At 42.1% G+C, this 14640-nt stretch overlaps 1 protein-coding gene across 1 annotated transcript in view; it reads right to left on the bottom strand.

The window, feature by feature from the left end:
- The window catches only part of si:ch73-105b23.6 (fibrillin-2), a 134914-nt gene extending 122774 nt beyond the window's left edge, over window positions 1–12140 (bottom strand). Inside the window, exon 1 of the mRNA XM_043696763.1 lies at window positions 12069–12140. The gene's annotated coding sequence lies outside the window, so the exon portion shown is untranslated. The remainder of the gene's footprint in view (window positions 1–12068) is intronic.
- Between the last annotated feature and the right edge of the window lie 2500 nt (window positions 12141–14640).

Here is a 14640-nt window from a genome sequence, read left to right as displayed (position 1 = left end):
CTCTGGACAGAGAACATTCAGGGATCCAGTCAGTCAGCCGTCAAGGCCTTGCATCAATGTGAGAGGTGAATGAGCTGTGGATTGGAGGCAGTACTGTAATCTGGGATGTAGAAGTGGAAAAGACAGGAACAGTGGAACATTTGACATTTAATGAAGGGCAACCCTGCAGTGCTTTTGAAGAGATGGGATGTTTTGGAGGGGGGAGGAAAGGTTGGGGGGTTTGTTAATCAGTGGTCCCCACCACCATGGTCTCAATGGATATCATGATGGTGGGGAGGACTAACTGCAGGGACAGGGCTCGTGGGTAAGGATGGGAATTGCAGTCATAACTCCAGGAGATGTGTGAGAACATGTGGGGGATCAGCAATTATGGGCTGTCCAGGGAGTGCCAGGTGGAAAGAGACGTGGAGGGTTGGGGTGGGAGGTCTCTAATGACCTGGCTCTGACTGGATCCTCCTCGTGACTGGAGGATCCTGCATTGCCTTCCATGATCTCGATTCCTAAATAGCACCTACAAATGGAAAATGGCTGCAACCAGAAATGGCACAGTGTTTTTCCTGCCCCAAGGCAGGTTTCGATTGTGAGTGATCTTCAAGGAGCTATTGCATCAATCATGTCCTCACAGAGTCCAGGTTAAAGTAATTTACCATTACAGCACCCAGTATGGATAGTGTCCAACAGTGTGGAACGGAGCAACGCTGGTCACAATCAATCTTGAGGGCAGCACAGTGGTTCAGTGGTTAGCACTGCTGCCTCACAGTGCCAGGGACCCGAGTTCAATTCCAACCTCAGGTGACTGTCCGTGTGGAGTTTGCACATTCTCCCCTTGTCTGCATGCGTTTCCTCTGGGTGCTCCAGTTTCCTCCCACAGTCCAGAGATGTGCAGGTTAGATGAATTGGCCATGCTGAATTATACATAGTGTTCAGGGATGTGTAGGGTAGGTACATTAGTCAGGGGCAAATATAGGGTAGGGGAATGGATCTGGGTGGGTTACTCTTCAGTGGGTTGGTGTAGACTTGTTGGGCTGTAGGGATTCTAATTCAATTCTTGACCATGTCATTCGTCACTGCAAATTGAAGATAGACGTCTCTGTGAAGCCGAAGTAATCCCGAGACAAGCTTAAAGAGGTAGTTGTAGGTCATAAAACACAAAGATAAGGTAAAATCTCAGAGGCTGCACGGGTTCACAGAACTGATCCATGCTCAGCTTGAGCTTTGCGGGTAATGTTAGACAGTCTTAGACGCAAAGGTATTTTTCATGGTTGATGTGGGGCAGTGAGGAGGAGAGTTCAGTACTTATGCAGCATTTCCAAAGTCCCTCTGTGTAATGACTGCTGGTGATGTCATTGGAGTGCTCCATGTGCCATTAATGGATAAAAAGCCATCATCTGTCAGTGATGATAATGCTGCTTGATGACGTTCCTAAGGAAGGGTTCAGTTCCCAATGTTCCTCAAACATGGTGACTGAGTATGTGACTGGTGGATCCAGCTACAGCAGGGGGTTATTATTGCAGTGATGCAGCAAACATGCAGAGAAATGAGAAAGGACCAACAGCAACATCCAATAGATGTTGAGCACCCTCCGTTGGAAGGGACCACAGTTTCAGGTCTCCTCAGGATCTGCAGGCGATAAAGGAGAGCCTAAGGATGAGCAATTTGCATGGCAGTGCAGACTGAGGATATTCCAGGACATTGTCACTGAACTATGCCAGTCTCTGGACTGGGACCTGAACACTGAAGGAGTGAGCAGCCATCCTATCCCAGTGACCTTTTATGTGACTGGTTTGGAGCTACGCAATCACATTTGGGTCCTCTCAATCATCTGTCCACAAATGTACTAATGCTGTTACCTATGCCATTTCTGCCAGATCATACTGCTATATCTTGTTTCCCAACGAACGGTCAGCGCTGCTACCTGAACAGTAGGATTCAGCAACTTATCTGGCTTCCCCCAGATGCAGGGCATGACTGGCTAAAAACACAGGCCTCTTATCACTGCACTGCTGTGTTTACCAATTGGAAATGGTTCCATTCCATCAATGTGTAAGTGATCACCGGGGCATCTTCAGTTCCACTGCTTCGAAGTGTGTACCCTGTACGGTGGGAGCTGCCATGTTGTCTATATCCTTAAGAATGCTCATGTTCCTGCTCTGCCTGAGGGCCCAGATACCTAACTAATGGTAATTGGTGGGGTTAGAGGTACCCTCTTCATTAAGCTGATGAAGTTACATCACCTCCTGACTGAGGCTGACTGTAGCTACAATGCAGCCTATTCTTCATCAGGGTCATTGTGGATCAGGCAACGGGTCTCCTGAAGATGAGATTCCACAGCTGGGAATTACCTGACACTACCGTCCAGACAGATTGCGCCATATAATCCCAGGATGCTGTGTTCTCCACAACTGGAGTAGGCAAAGAGAGGATATGCTAGAGAATGATGAGCTGGGAGAATAGGTGATATTTTCTGAAGAGGATGAGGATGTTGATCAGTAGGGACATCCTGTACTTTATAACAGAGAACAGTAGTGTCAGTTGCTACAAGCCAGACAGGACTTCATTGACTCCCAACTCCAGTAGATGACAGCCTGATGCAGTGATCATTTGCTGTCTGTAGAATTGTTGGCCTGGGCATGCCAGTCGTTCATTTCTGCTTTGAGGCAAATTAAGCTTCTGATTGATTGACTTGTCTTCACTTTTGGTATTGATGAACAAAGATGAATGCTTTGAACAGTTTGAAGACCAATAGCCTTGTTATAGAAAGGATTTTATTAAGCTGGAGAGAATTCAGAAGAGGTTTACCAGAAAGTTGCCTGGAAAGGAGGGTTTGAGGAGAGGCTGGATAAGCTGGGACTTTTTTCACTGGAGCGTAGGAGGTTGAAGGGTGACCTTATAGAGGTTCATAAAATCATAAGGGGTATAGGTAAGGCAGGGAGGGGAATTTCAAGACAAGGGGGCATATTTTTAAAAGCAGGGAGATTTTAAAAAGACATGAGGGGCAATTGTTTTTACACAGATTATTTCATGTATGGAAAGCACTTCCAGAGAAAGGGGTGGCTGCGAGTACAGTTAAAACGTTTAAAGTATTTAAATAAGTATACGAATAAGAAATGTTTGGAGAGATAGGAGCCAAGTGCAGGCAGGTGTAGTTTGGGATCGTGTTTCTTGTATAGACTGGTTGGACCAAAGGTTCTGTGACTTCCGATGGCCCCACACTGAACAATAAGAAGATGCATTGGGAAAAGCTGAGCAGTGATTTAGAGGATTATAAGAGGGAATGTAATTAAGGACAGTGAGCTGTTTGGCCTGGTGGTTAAATAGTGATAAGCATAGGAATGTTTGAATGTTTATTCCTTGCAGAACAATGCTTTGTGAATGGGTGAAAATGAGAGTTACACAGTGAAATTAATTTATAAAGACAAATGTTATCTGTAAACTTTCTGCACCTGTGGAAAACCAATCAAAAATTATTACTATTGGAAAACATGATAAAACTATTTAAATTACCCACTCTGTCCTTACTTAAATGAAGGAGAGAGGTTTAATTGTAGGTGGTAAGAATATCAAATGTATAAAGCCAATAAAATGCATGTTTTTCTTTGAATATTAAAAAGGGCCACAGAAAAATCCCCAGTTAAAATGTTGTGCAATTAGTTGGCTGTACCCTTTATCAAGTGTACTAGTAAGAGAATAAAGTGCATTTTCTACTGTTGTCATAGCAAAATTCAGCAAATAACTTAGATGGATGCAATAATGAGAGGTTATACTGCCCTCTGCTATTTACAAAACAGTATTTATTGTTTCCATAAAATCAGAGTTACATAGTTCCTCCTGGCAACAAGTTTTTAATTTTGACTAGAATCTATACGTTTTCAGATGTAAGAACTTATACATCCTAAAGGGACAAGATCAGAAGTCAGACAACACCAGGTTATAGTCCAACAGGTTTATTTGAAATCACAAGCTTTGGGAGCATTGCTCCTTCATCAGCTCTGGAAACTTGTGATTTTAAACAAATCTGTTGGACTATGATCTGGTGTTGCGTGACTTCTGACCTAGTCCACTCCAATCCAACACCATTACCTCCATATTATGGCATCCTAAAGGAGAACATAGAGATAAAGACAGCTTAAAATCAACTCTTACCATTCACAAGATGTTTCATATTTAGGAAATTACCCCCTGTATTCTGGGACATGCTTAAGCACAATTCTTTTTACTGAGAGTCTAAAATGAAGAGCTAATATCCTAATGGATATCTCTATATTCAAAAGCAATAAAGAGATTATGTAGACCAGAAATTAATCATTGGTAATTGAAAATGATTGAATGATTGAAAAGAAATTTATAGAAATAAACTTACATTTACATGTCTTCAAGCACTTTACAACAAATAGTTCTGAAGCATAGTCACACTGTTTTGATGTGTGCCCATTTGGAAGCTCTAGCTATAGAGTCCAATCGAGCTCCAAAGATTTTCTTTTGCTTCAAAGAAATGCAATTGAAGTAATTTTCAATATCTTGCCCTAACTGGTCTAAGTAAAGGCTGCCAGAACACTGGAGGACAGCTAATATGGTACCATTATTCAAGACGGATAATAGGGATGTTCAAGGGAACTATTGACCAGTGAATGTACCATTAATGGCAGAGAAAATTCTGAGACATAGAATTAATCTTCACTTGAAGAGTCAAGGATTAATCAGGGATAGTCAGCATGGCTTTGTCAGAGGGAGGTCATGTTTGACAGATTTGATTGAATATTCCAAGGATGTGACTCAATATGTGGATGAGATAGTACAGTGGATGGGGTCTATTTGGACTTCAATAAGGTTTTTGACAATGTGAGACTGATGAAGGTGGTAAGACCCCCACAGGGTCCAAAACAATTTGGCATAATGGATTCAAAATTGGCTCAATGATACAATGCAGGTCAATAGTTGTTTTGCGCCAAGCTGCTCACATCCACTGGTGTGTTCCAGCATACACATGTTAGAGTAGATAGGTATTCAGTGACTGGTCAAGTGTCTCTTTCTAAATAGTACATTTCTATGACTCAGTGACTTTACACCCAGATCCCTCTGTATTTCCAAGTTCTGCAATCTCTCTGCATTTACATAGCACCCTGCATTTCTATTCACCCTGCCAAAGTGGTCAAGTTTATAATTTCCCAAATTATATTCCATCTGACAAGTTTTTGCCACTCACTTTATGTATACCCTTTCTCGGACTCTCTACCTCTTCTAACAACCTATCCATCAGGAAAATAAGCACCTGAACATTTGGTCCCCACATCCAAGTCACTGATATAAACTCGCCCCAGACAATTGAGACTCCAGCACTGATACCTGTGACACTCTACTAGTTACAACTTGCCGATCTGAAAACAGATGTATTCCTATTCTCTGCTTCCTGACAGCTAACAAATTCCTTAACCATGCTGATATGTTACCTCTTATGCCACAGGCTCTTGTTTTGTCTAGCAACTTTTGATGTCTCACCTTATCAGATACTTTTTTTATAAATTCATGTACACAGTGTGCAGATTTCTCTCAATCCATTTTTTATTTTCTTTAAAAAAAATTAACAAATTAGTTTAACATGGGGTGTCATTTTCCCTCCCTGGTACATAGGTGAGACATGCGAAAATAGAATAAAAAGATCAGAATTTTAACACGGAGAAAGACTTCTTCAGTTTTCCATTTATGTCTTAAATTGCACCTTCATAATATCACTCTTGAGAGATGACTAGCTTAGTTCCACATATTTGCATCTCATGAATATCTGAACGCACCTTATTTGTCAACCATTTACAACCGTGTCCTTCCCTGAGAAACAGCACATCCAGGGCAACACAAGGTGCAAGCACTGCTGCCTCACAAACCCAGGGACGCAGGTTCCATTCCAGCCTCAGGTGAATGTCTGTATAGAGTTTGCACATTTTCTCCGTGACTGTGTGCGTTTTCCTCAGGGTGCTCTGGTTTCCTCTCTCAGTCCAAAGGTGTGCAGGCTAGATGGATTAGCCAGGGGAAATGCAGGATTACAGGGAGGGTGGGGAGGGTGGGATGCTCTTTGGGGGGTCAGTGTGGACTTGATTGGCCAAAGGGCCTGCTTTCACATTGTAGGGATTCTATGATTTCCCTCAGGTAAGTCCGAGCAGGTACCTCGTGACTCCAGCTCACTGAATGCTTTCCCAAGCCATCATACAAAGGCTTTTTTGAACTGACAGACCTACATGCCATCCTCTTTGAACTTCATGTATCCAAGTTGGCATCAGCAAATCATCGGCCTCACCACATCAGTGTGCCACTCTCACACCACTTCAGTCCTTCAACATTTTGCTTTGGAGCTCAGGGACACCTAAGACTTACATGTTTCTGCCAGGTCCTGTTAGATACAGAGACAAACATGCGTCTGATTAGACTGTTTCACATAGCTCTTCATTTGCTTTTTTAATCCTTATTTTCTTTGTGCTGCCAACCCCTGCCTACTCTCCATTGCTTTATTAGTGCATGCTCACTCACTTCAGCACTAACTTAGAGCCTGCCAGCCCCTGTGTCGACGCATCACTTTTTAATGTGATGGGATAGACTGGCTGTTTGTCAAGATGGGAAGCACTGAATAGTCAAGGGGCTATGTCAATGGTGCCATGCAGTATGTGTTAGCTGTTTACAAGGCAAACACATTGCATGTGCTTCTACTAAATGGCCAACTGTGACAGTCAAAGGGATGCAGTCACTTGTGGGGTGATGGGAGATTACAGACTGTCGGGGGATACTACTACAGACAATGAAGCTGTGCTTCTGATTCCAGTACAGAGGGCCAGCAATGGTTAGTCAGGTGGTAGGTCAGACCAGAGTCCAGGGAACTGGGTCCTTGTATTGCAAGGATTGGGCCATTGTCAGTTGTCTAGGTCAAAAGCAGGGTACTTATCAGGGACAGTCCATCAAGACTGCCGAATTGGGAACTCAAGTTCCAAACAAGTGTCATGCCAGGCTTAAAATGTTAATTTTGGTTCTCTCTCCACACTCAAGAAGTTTGACATTAACCAGGACAAAGAAGCCCACTTGATTGGATTCCATCTTCATTGAATCACTGGCCTCCAAATGTTAACTCTGCTTTCTCCCCAGAGACACTGACAGACTTTCTCAGATATATGTAGTTATATGGTTTATAATAAAAAAAAACCTGCTGAGTTACTCTAGCACTTTCTGTTTTTAACTCACCTGGTGATGGATTTCATTGTATTGGGTCACTGAGGGAATGGTGACAGTTTTTGGGGTAAATTGTGGATAGTAGGGTGGGATCTCATTGTAAATAGGAGGAGACCGAGCACTCTGAAAAGGGGTGTTCACAAGGATCAAGGAAACTCTGGCCTCTTCATGGGGCAGAGTATGATCAGTAAGGAAATCTCCAATGTCGTGGGCTCTGAAACCCACAAATCATATATGAGCTTATTATGCAAAATCAAAGCACATGGAATTGGGGCTAATTCTTTCATTAAGGATTGAAACAACTTGTTTCAAGTTTATAATCATCACAGACACTTTAACTACATGAGAAATGTTCATAACTTTACCCGGTAATGCGTGCTTGTAGATTATGCAGCAGTACTTGATAAAGCGGGGAAAATCAGGATAATTTCTGCAAAATGTAACAAGGCCCACATTTGCACTAAACATGGCTACTATCAGTTGTGATGGAAACTAGTTTTTTGATTGGAATGTTTGTTTCTCAAAGGCGTGCGTTTTGTATTCATTGTAGATATCCTCAGCCCTTGTTCTATCTTTAAGGGGCAAAAGGATGAGAAGATCTTCTTAGTTGTGATGTCCTTAAAGACCATGTGCACGGGAGCAACCAAATGGACTGAGCTGGTCATGCTGATGGATTCATCAAACCGCAGTGAGAAGCATTCACAGTCCTTCAGGTCTTTGTGGTACTGGAAAGGCATAGCAGGTCAGGCAGCATCCAAGGAAAGACGTCTTTAGATATCCAATTACTTCGCTATCTGTGAATTATCTCTGTTTTGCCAAAAGATGGAAAATGCAAAATGATACGTCTGTGCAGGGTTTACTTTATGTTGCAGATTTCAACACAGCCTTCGCCCCATCAATGTTCTTTGTTCAAAGTTGTTCAAGGGAAATCTATCCTAGAATTTACTATGCATGAGGTATCATTCCCAATTTCCCTTTTGACTTATGAATACACTTTGGTGACATTTAAGGCAAATGATATTATATTTTACAGCTGAGAGCAAGAATTTATTTTTCCATTCCTTGTAGGTGGTCCAGGTTCAATCAGTTATCATTATTGCTTCACTTTGTAGTTGGTAATGTCATTCTGCCACTGGTCACATTGCAGGTAGGCCTCAGGATCCACGCCTCTGGAACATCCATAATGTTGCTGGCTGTTTTCAAATGTGGAGGCTCAGGAGGTCACATCTGTGGCTGTGATTTGTTCCTGGGGACGCTAGTCGGCATGTGTTTCTTGGATATTGGATGTGGGGCATGGCAGATTTTCCTGTAAGGTGAAAGTAAACACTGCAGATGCTGGAGATCAGTTGAGTGTGTGGTGCTGGAAAAGAGCAGCAGATCAGGCAGCATCTGAGGACCAAGAGAATTGACATTTTGGGCAAAAGGCCCAAACGTTGATTCTCCCTTTCTTGGATGCTGCCTGACCTGCTATGCCTTTCCAGCACCACACTCTCAGCATTTCCTGTAAGTTTTCTTCATCCTGCATGGACCTATTAAATAAAGAGCTGAAAAAAAAACTACATGTCTGGACAGGACAGGCAGAGGAGCATGGCTAGGGAAGGTGCTCTCCGTATATAGTCAGTGTGGAGATATTGGGCAAAAGAGTTTGTTATACTTCTAGCATTATAATATGCTGGTTTCACACATTGTTTCCTATTATATTCTTTATTCATATGTTTGAACTGCCACCTCAAAACTTACTTGAAGGTGGGAAGGCAAGTTGTGAAGGGGATACAAACAGTTTACAGATAGATATCAATGAGTGAAATAAGTGGGCAAAAAGCTGGGAATGGAATACAATATGGGAAAATGTGATGTTGCTCATTTTGGAAGGGAGGACAATTATTTAAATGGACAAAAGCTGCAGAAAACTGCAATGCAAAGGAACTTGGGAGTTCTTGTGCACAAAACACAGAAAACCCGCAAACAGGTCCAGCAGGAAATCAGGAAGCCTAATGGAATGTTGACCCTTATTTTCAAGGGGGTTGGAATGCAAGAGCAACTGCACAAGGTACTCGTCTGATCACATCTGGAGAATTATGAGCTGTTTTGATTCGCTTACTTAAGGAAAGATATTGTTTCTTTGGAGACAGACAGTTCACAGAAGGTTCATTAGGATGATTCTAGGTATGGAGGGATTGTCTTATGAGTAAAGGTCAAATAGGCCTGGACTCTACTCATTTGAGTATAAAAGCTTAAGAGGTAATCTTGTTGAATCATATAATAACAGGGTAAATACTGGAGTCAAAAAGTGTGGCACTGAAAAAGCACAGCGGGTCAGGCAGCATCCAAGGAGCAGGAGAGTTAACGTTTCGGGCATAAATCAGAAATGCTTTTTTCAGCACCACACGTTTTGAATCTGATCAACAGCATCTGCAGCACACACTTCCACCTAGGGTAAATGCTGAAGGATATTTCCCTTCACAGAAGAGTCTAGGATGAGACGCAGAGTCTCACAATAAAGGAGTGCTAATATCTGACTGAGACGAGGAAGAATTCTTTTCTCTCTCAGGATTGTGAGTCTTTGGAACTTCTTGCCATAGAGAGCTGTGGGAGTAGAATCAATGTGTATATTTAAGGTTTAGATAGATTTTTGATCAGTAAGGGAATCAAGTGCTATGGGAAAAGGCGGGAAAGTAGATGTGAGGAATGTTGAATCAGCCTTGATCCTACTGAGTAGCAGAGTAGGTGCAAGGGGCCTAATGCTCTATTCCTTTTCTTATTTCTTATTGTATTACTGTACAATGATCATTGTCTGGACTAAACTGAAATCTGTTAAAAATATGCATTTTCTCTAAACATGCAGCTTCCAGAAGCACAATTCATTCAACAGAATATTGTTGGCAATTGATTTGTGCACAGCATAGGAATGTGGATAGATCAACTGTAGAGACTCTGTCACTGAGCAGTCGATCACAATCTACATGATGGAGACCATGGTGTAAGACTTAGGAATAGTTGGGAAAAGAACATAATGTACCTCAAGGAACGCTGTCAAAGGAATCATATACATTTGTTCATTTATATCTGGAACTTTGCCCATTTATGCATATCGCAGTGTTACCAAGCAACCTGGCAAATGCTCACTTGGTCTATGCCAGGCCATCACACAGACTGGCAGATCTTTCAATTCTTATCAAACATGAACACACAATAAACTTGGAACTGAAGCCTTAACAAACAGATTATCCTCACATGTTTCCCACTATAAAGATTTATGACACAATCTATCTGATAGAGGCTTGATTACTTAATGATGTTTACAGTGATCTACTTACTGTAGGTTTGCGTAAGTGGTTCAATCCGTTTAAGCTGCTTCTGTGTTTGCCTAGCAAGGGTGGCTAAAAATATGAAGCGAACCAACCCAAAATAAAGCTACCTTGGACCAACAGGCAGAAAACTAGACACCAGAATACATGAACATCAACCAGCCACAAAAACACATGACCCACTCTCACTAATATCCTTACATACAGATGAGGAAGGACACCACTTCGACTGGGACAACACATCCATCCTAGGACAAGCCAAATAGAGAAATGCACAATAATTCCAAGAAGCATGGCATTCCAACCAGAACTCTATCAACAAACACATTGACTTGGATCCCATTTACCACCCCCTGAGAAAAAGAACAGGAATTGACATCACCACAGGAAATGACATCACCAACCCAAAGAAACCTAAACACATAAATAGAAAGCTGGCCAGTGCTTCATCTGGAGGCTTACTAATAGTGTTACCTAGTAGGGTGACGAAACATCTGAAAACAAATCTTGCAGCTCAGCGAACAAACCTACATTCAGAACCTCACCCTGAGCTAATAATTTTCTCAAAACTGGCTGGGACCAACCCAAAGTGGAGAATAACTGACCAACTACCAAACTGGCCATGTCAAAATGAGGGGAAATAGTAGTCAGGGATTTCCTCACAGCTAACCAGACAATTCCAGGCTGTTCTGAAATAATTCCATGATTATTCCATCATCAAGTCGCCCAGTTTATACATGTGCACAGTACAAGATACTGACTCAGCTAGCACAGAGCTAGCTCCCAGCGTGAGCAAAACGCATGCCACTCCGATTCTTTCTCTTTCTTCTCTTCTTTTTTCTTTCTTCAAAATAGAGTTGGAGATCTTCTCCTGGTTAATTTTTTTTTACCCCCACACTACCACCTAAGTGCGGTAGTGCTTATTTTTTTCCCCAGCACCCATGGTGTGTGTGTGCCACTCCTATTCTTATCTGTCAGCCAGGACTCCCTGATTGGACCAGAATAACAACCTACCCATCAATGAGATCCACCTGGCTGACCTCGTTCCAATCAGAACATTGTGAAGCCCACTTCTAATTTACACACAAGCCATTTGGATTGTGAGGGTTCAGTTTCTGCACTGACTGAGGTTAGAATGAAGTACTCTCTGTCTGAACCTCTCGTCTTGCCTGAGGCATGGTAACCCTCAGGTTAAACCAGCACCAGTCACCACTCTCTCTCTCTCCTGAATGAAAGAGCAGCCCTGTGGTCTGGTAGGACTATGGCAACTTTCCCTTTTACAGAGCGTATTACAAGGTTCAGCAGTTTTCTATGCTTGTAAGCAGAAATTGTTTTTACAATCACAGGATGTGAGTCACAGGCAAAGCCAGCCTTAATTGCCCTTAACTAGGTGATTTTAAGGCTATGGATCAGTCATCACATGAAGGCCTGATCAGGTAAGGGAGGCAGATTTCCATCCTGAATTTACGTTAGGCAATCAAATGGGTTTGTACAACCAACATTAAAAAACATTAAATCATCCACTGACCAAGGTGAGATTTGAACTCTTACCTTTGATTACAGTCTAAGTATAAGGAGGAGGCCACTTAGCCCATCATGTGTTCACACTGACTCTCTAAATGAACGATTTACCTAACGCCATTTTCCTGCTTTCTCCCCAAAATCTGCACCTTCTTGACTTTCAAATAGCAGCTGATTCTTTTGTTAATTGCTTTAAATCTTTTATTCACGGTCTATGTTTATTGGAACTTAGCTAATTTAGCTAATTAGCCAAGTTAACCCAGCTTAGGCTGGAGACAGTTCAATTGAACAACATGATTGGCCATAGCTGTGATGGGCAGTATTCTAGCTATCATTCAGATTGGCTGGAAATGTGATTGCAGCAGATAACAATATTCTGCATTTGGCCTCTCGAATACCTGGAGGTTGCAGCAGCAATTGTCCCTGGTTATTGGGGCTGGGGCTGGGGCTCACAATGTGCCAAGGTCATTCATCTAGGTGGTGGCATTACAGCGAATGCATATTTTAGATTTAATTGTGGGATGTCAGCATTGTTGGCAAGGCAATAGTTGTTGTCCATCCTTAATTGCCTTTGAGAAGGTGGTTGTGAGATGCCTTCTTGAACCACTGAAGTCCATGTAGTGGAGGTGGACCATGATGCTGTTAGAAACAGAGATGCAGGACTTTGACTCCTCAACAATGAAGCAATGGCAAAACTGTCCAAGCTAGGAAAATGTGATGCTTGGAGCGGAATTTGCATGTGGTAGTGTTTGCATGCATCTGATATTCTTGTCCTTGTGGTTGTAGGTTTTAGACCCCATGGAAGAAGCCTTGATGAGGGCTGCATCAGTACATCTTAGTGATAGTAAACAAAGCAGACACATAAAATGATAGATGTATTGTTTGGCAGGCTGCTTAATGATGTTATTTCTCTGTTGAAAAGAGGTATGCTACCATCTGAGCACAGCTTTCTATGCTGATATTCCAGTGCTGAGGGAATGCTGTAATGTTAGAGGCACTGCCAAGGATGAGATGTTAAATCAAGGCCCTTTCATGAAGATGAAAGACCATTCAGCACCACTTTGATATGCAGGAGAGCTATACTGAGTCCTGATCAATATTTTTCCCTCATTCAACGGCACAATAACAGGCTATCTGGTCATTACCACGGTTGTTGTTTGTAGGAGCTTATTGGGTGCAAACTGCTTCTATATTTCCTTTAATACAACATTGATACACTTTAAAAGTACTTCAATATAAAGGGCTTTAGAACATCCTGAAGTAAAGAGAGACACTATTTAAATGCATGTCTTTTCTCTTTTGCTCTGTGCTGTCTGACATGTCTTAATGGCGGCTTTGTGACCTAAATCGGGTAATGTATTAACATGGATAGAGGATTGCTTAACTAACAGGAAACAAAGAGTGGGGATAAATGAGTGCTTTTGGTTTGGTGGTCAGTGACTAGTGGTGTGCCTCAGGGATCAGTGTTGAGATCACAATTATTCACAGTTTACAAAGATGATTTGAAGTTGGGAACTATGTGTAATGTGTCAAAGTTTGCGAATGACACTAAGATGGGTGGTACAGCAAAGTGTGCAGAGGACTCTGAAATTTTGCAAAGGGACATAGCTAGTTTAAGTGAGTGGGCAAAGGTCTGGCAGATGGAGTACAATGTTAATCAATGTGAAGTCATCCATTTTGGTAGGAATAGCAGCAAAAACATTATTATTTGAATGATAAACAAATTGCAGCATGCTGCTGTGCAGAGGGACCTGGGTATCCTTGAGCATGAATCACAGAAGGTCAGTCTGCAGGTGCAACAGGTAATTAAGAAGGTAAATGGAATGTTGTATTTCATTGCTGAAGGGATTGAGTTTAAAAGCAGGGAGGTTGTGTTGCAGCTCTATAGTGCTGGTGAGGCTACACCTGGAGTACTGTGTGCAGTTTTGGTCTCCTTACATGGGAAAAGATGGCACTAGAGAGGGTGCAGGGGAGGTTCACTAGGTTGATTCCGGAATTGCGAGGGTAGGGTTATGAGTAACTTCATTGGAATTTAGAAAAATGAGAGGGGAATCTTATAGAAACATATAAAATTATGGAGGGAATAGATAAGAAAGAAAGAGGGAGGACTTTTCCACTGGCAGGTGAAACCAAAACAAGAGGGCATAGCATTAAATTTAGGGGGAGCAGATTTAGGACTGAATTGAGGAGGAAGTTTTTCACTTGGAGGGTTGTGAATCTGTGGAATTCCCTGTCTAGTGAAGTAGTTGAGGCTTCCTCAGTAAATGTTTTTAAAGCTAAGATAGATAATTTTTTGAACAGTAAAGAAATTAAGGGTTATTGTGAGAGGGAGGGCAAGTGGATCTGAGGCCATGAAAAGATCAGCCGTGATCGTATTAAGTGGTGGAACAGGCTCGAAGGGCCAGACGGCGTACTCCTGCTCCTAGTTCTTATGCTCTTATATATCATTGAAGCCTTTTCCCAGGAAAACACAGGGAATCTGAACAGATCAAGTAACCTTCACCACTATAGCAGTGAGACAAATAAACTTGTCAAGGATAACATGTACTTGTGAGCCTTGCTTTGTGGAAAACTTTTGTGTTTATTGAAGTTGTTTTGCAAT

The sequence above is a fragment of the Chiloscyllium plagiosum genome, chromosome 9, assembly GCF_004010195.1.
Source record: "Chiloscyllium plagiosum isolate BGI_BamShark_2017 chromosome 9, ASM401019v2, whole genome shotgun sequence".
Classification (NCBI taxonomy): Eukaryota; Metazoa; Chordata; class Chondrichthyes; order Orectolobiformes; family Hemiscylliidae; genus Chiloscyllium; species Chiloscyllium plagiosum.
The sequence above is the reverse complement of the archived record's forward strand: the minus strand, read 5'-3'. Positions and strand labels throughout refer to the sequence as shown.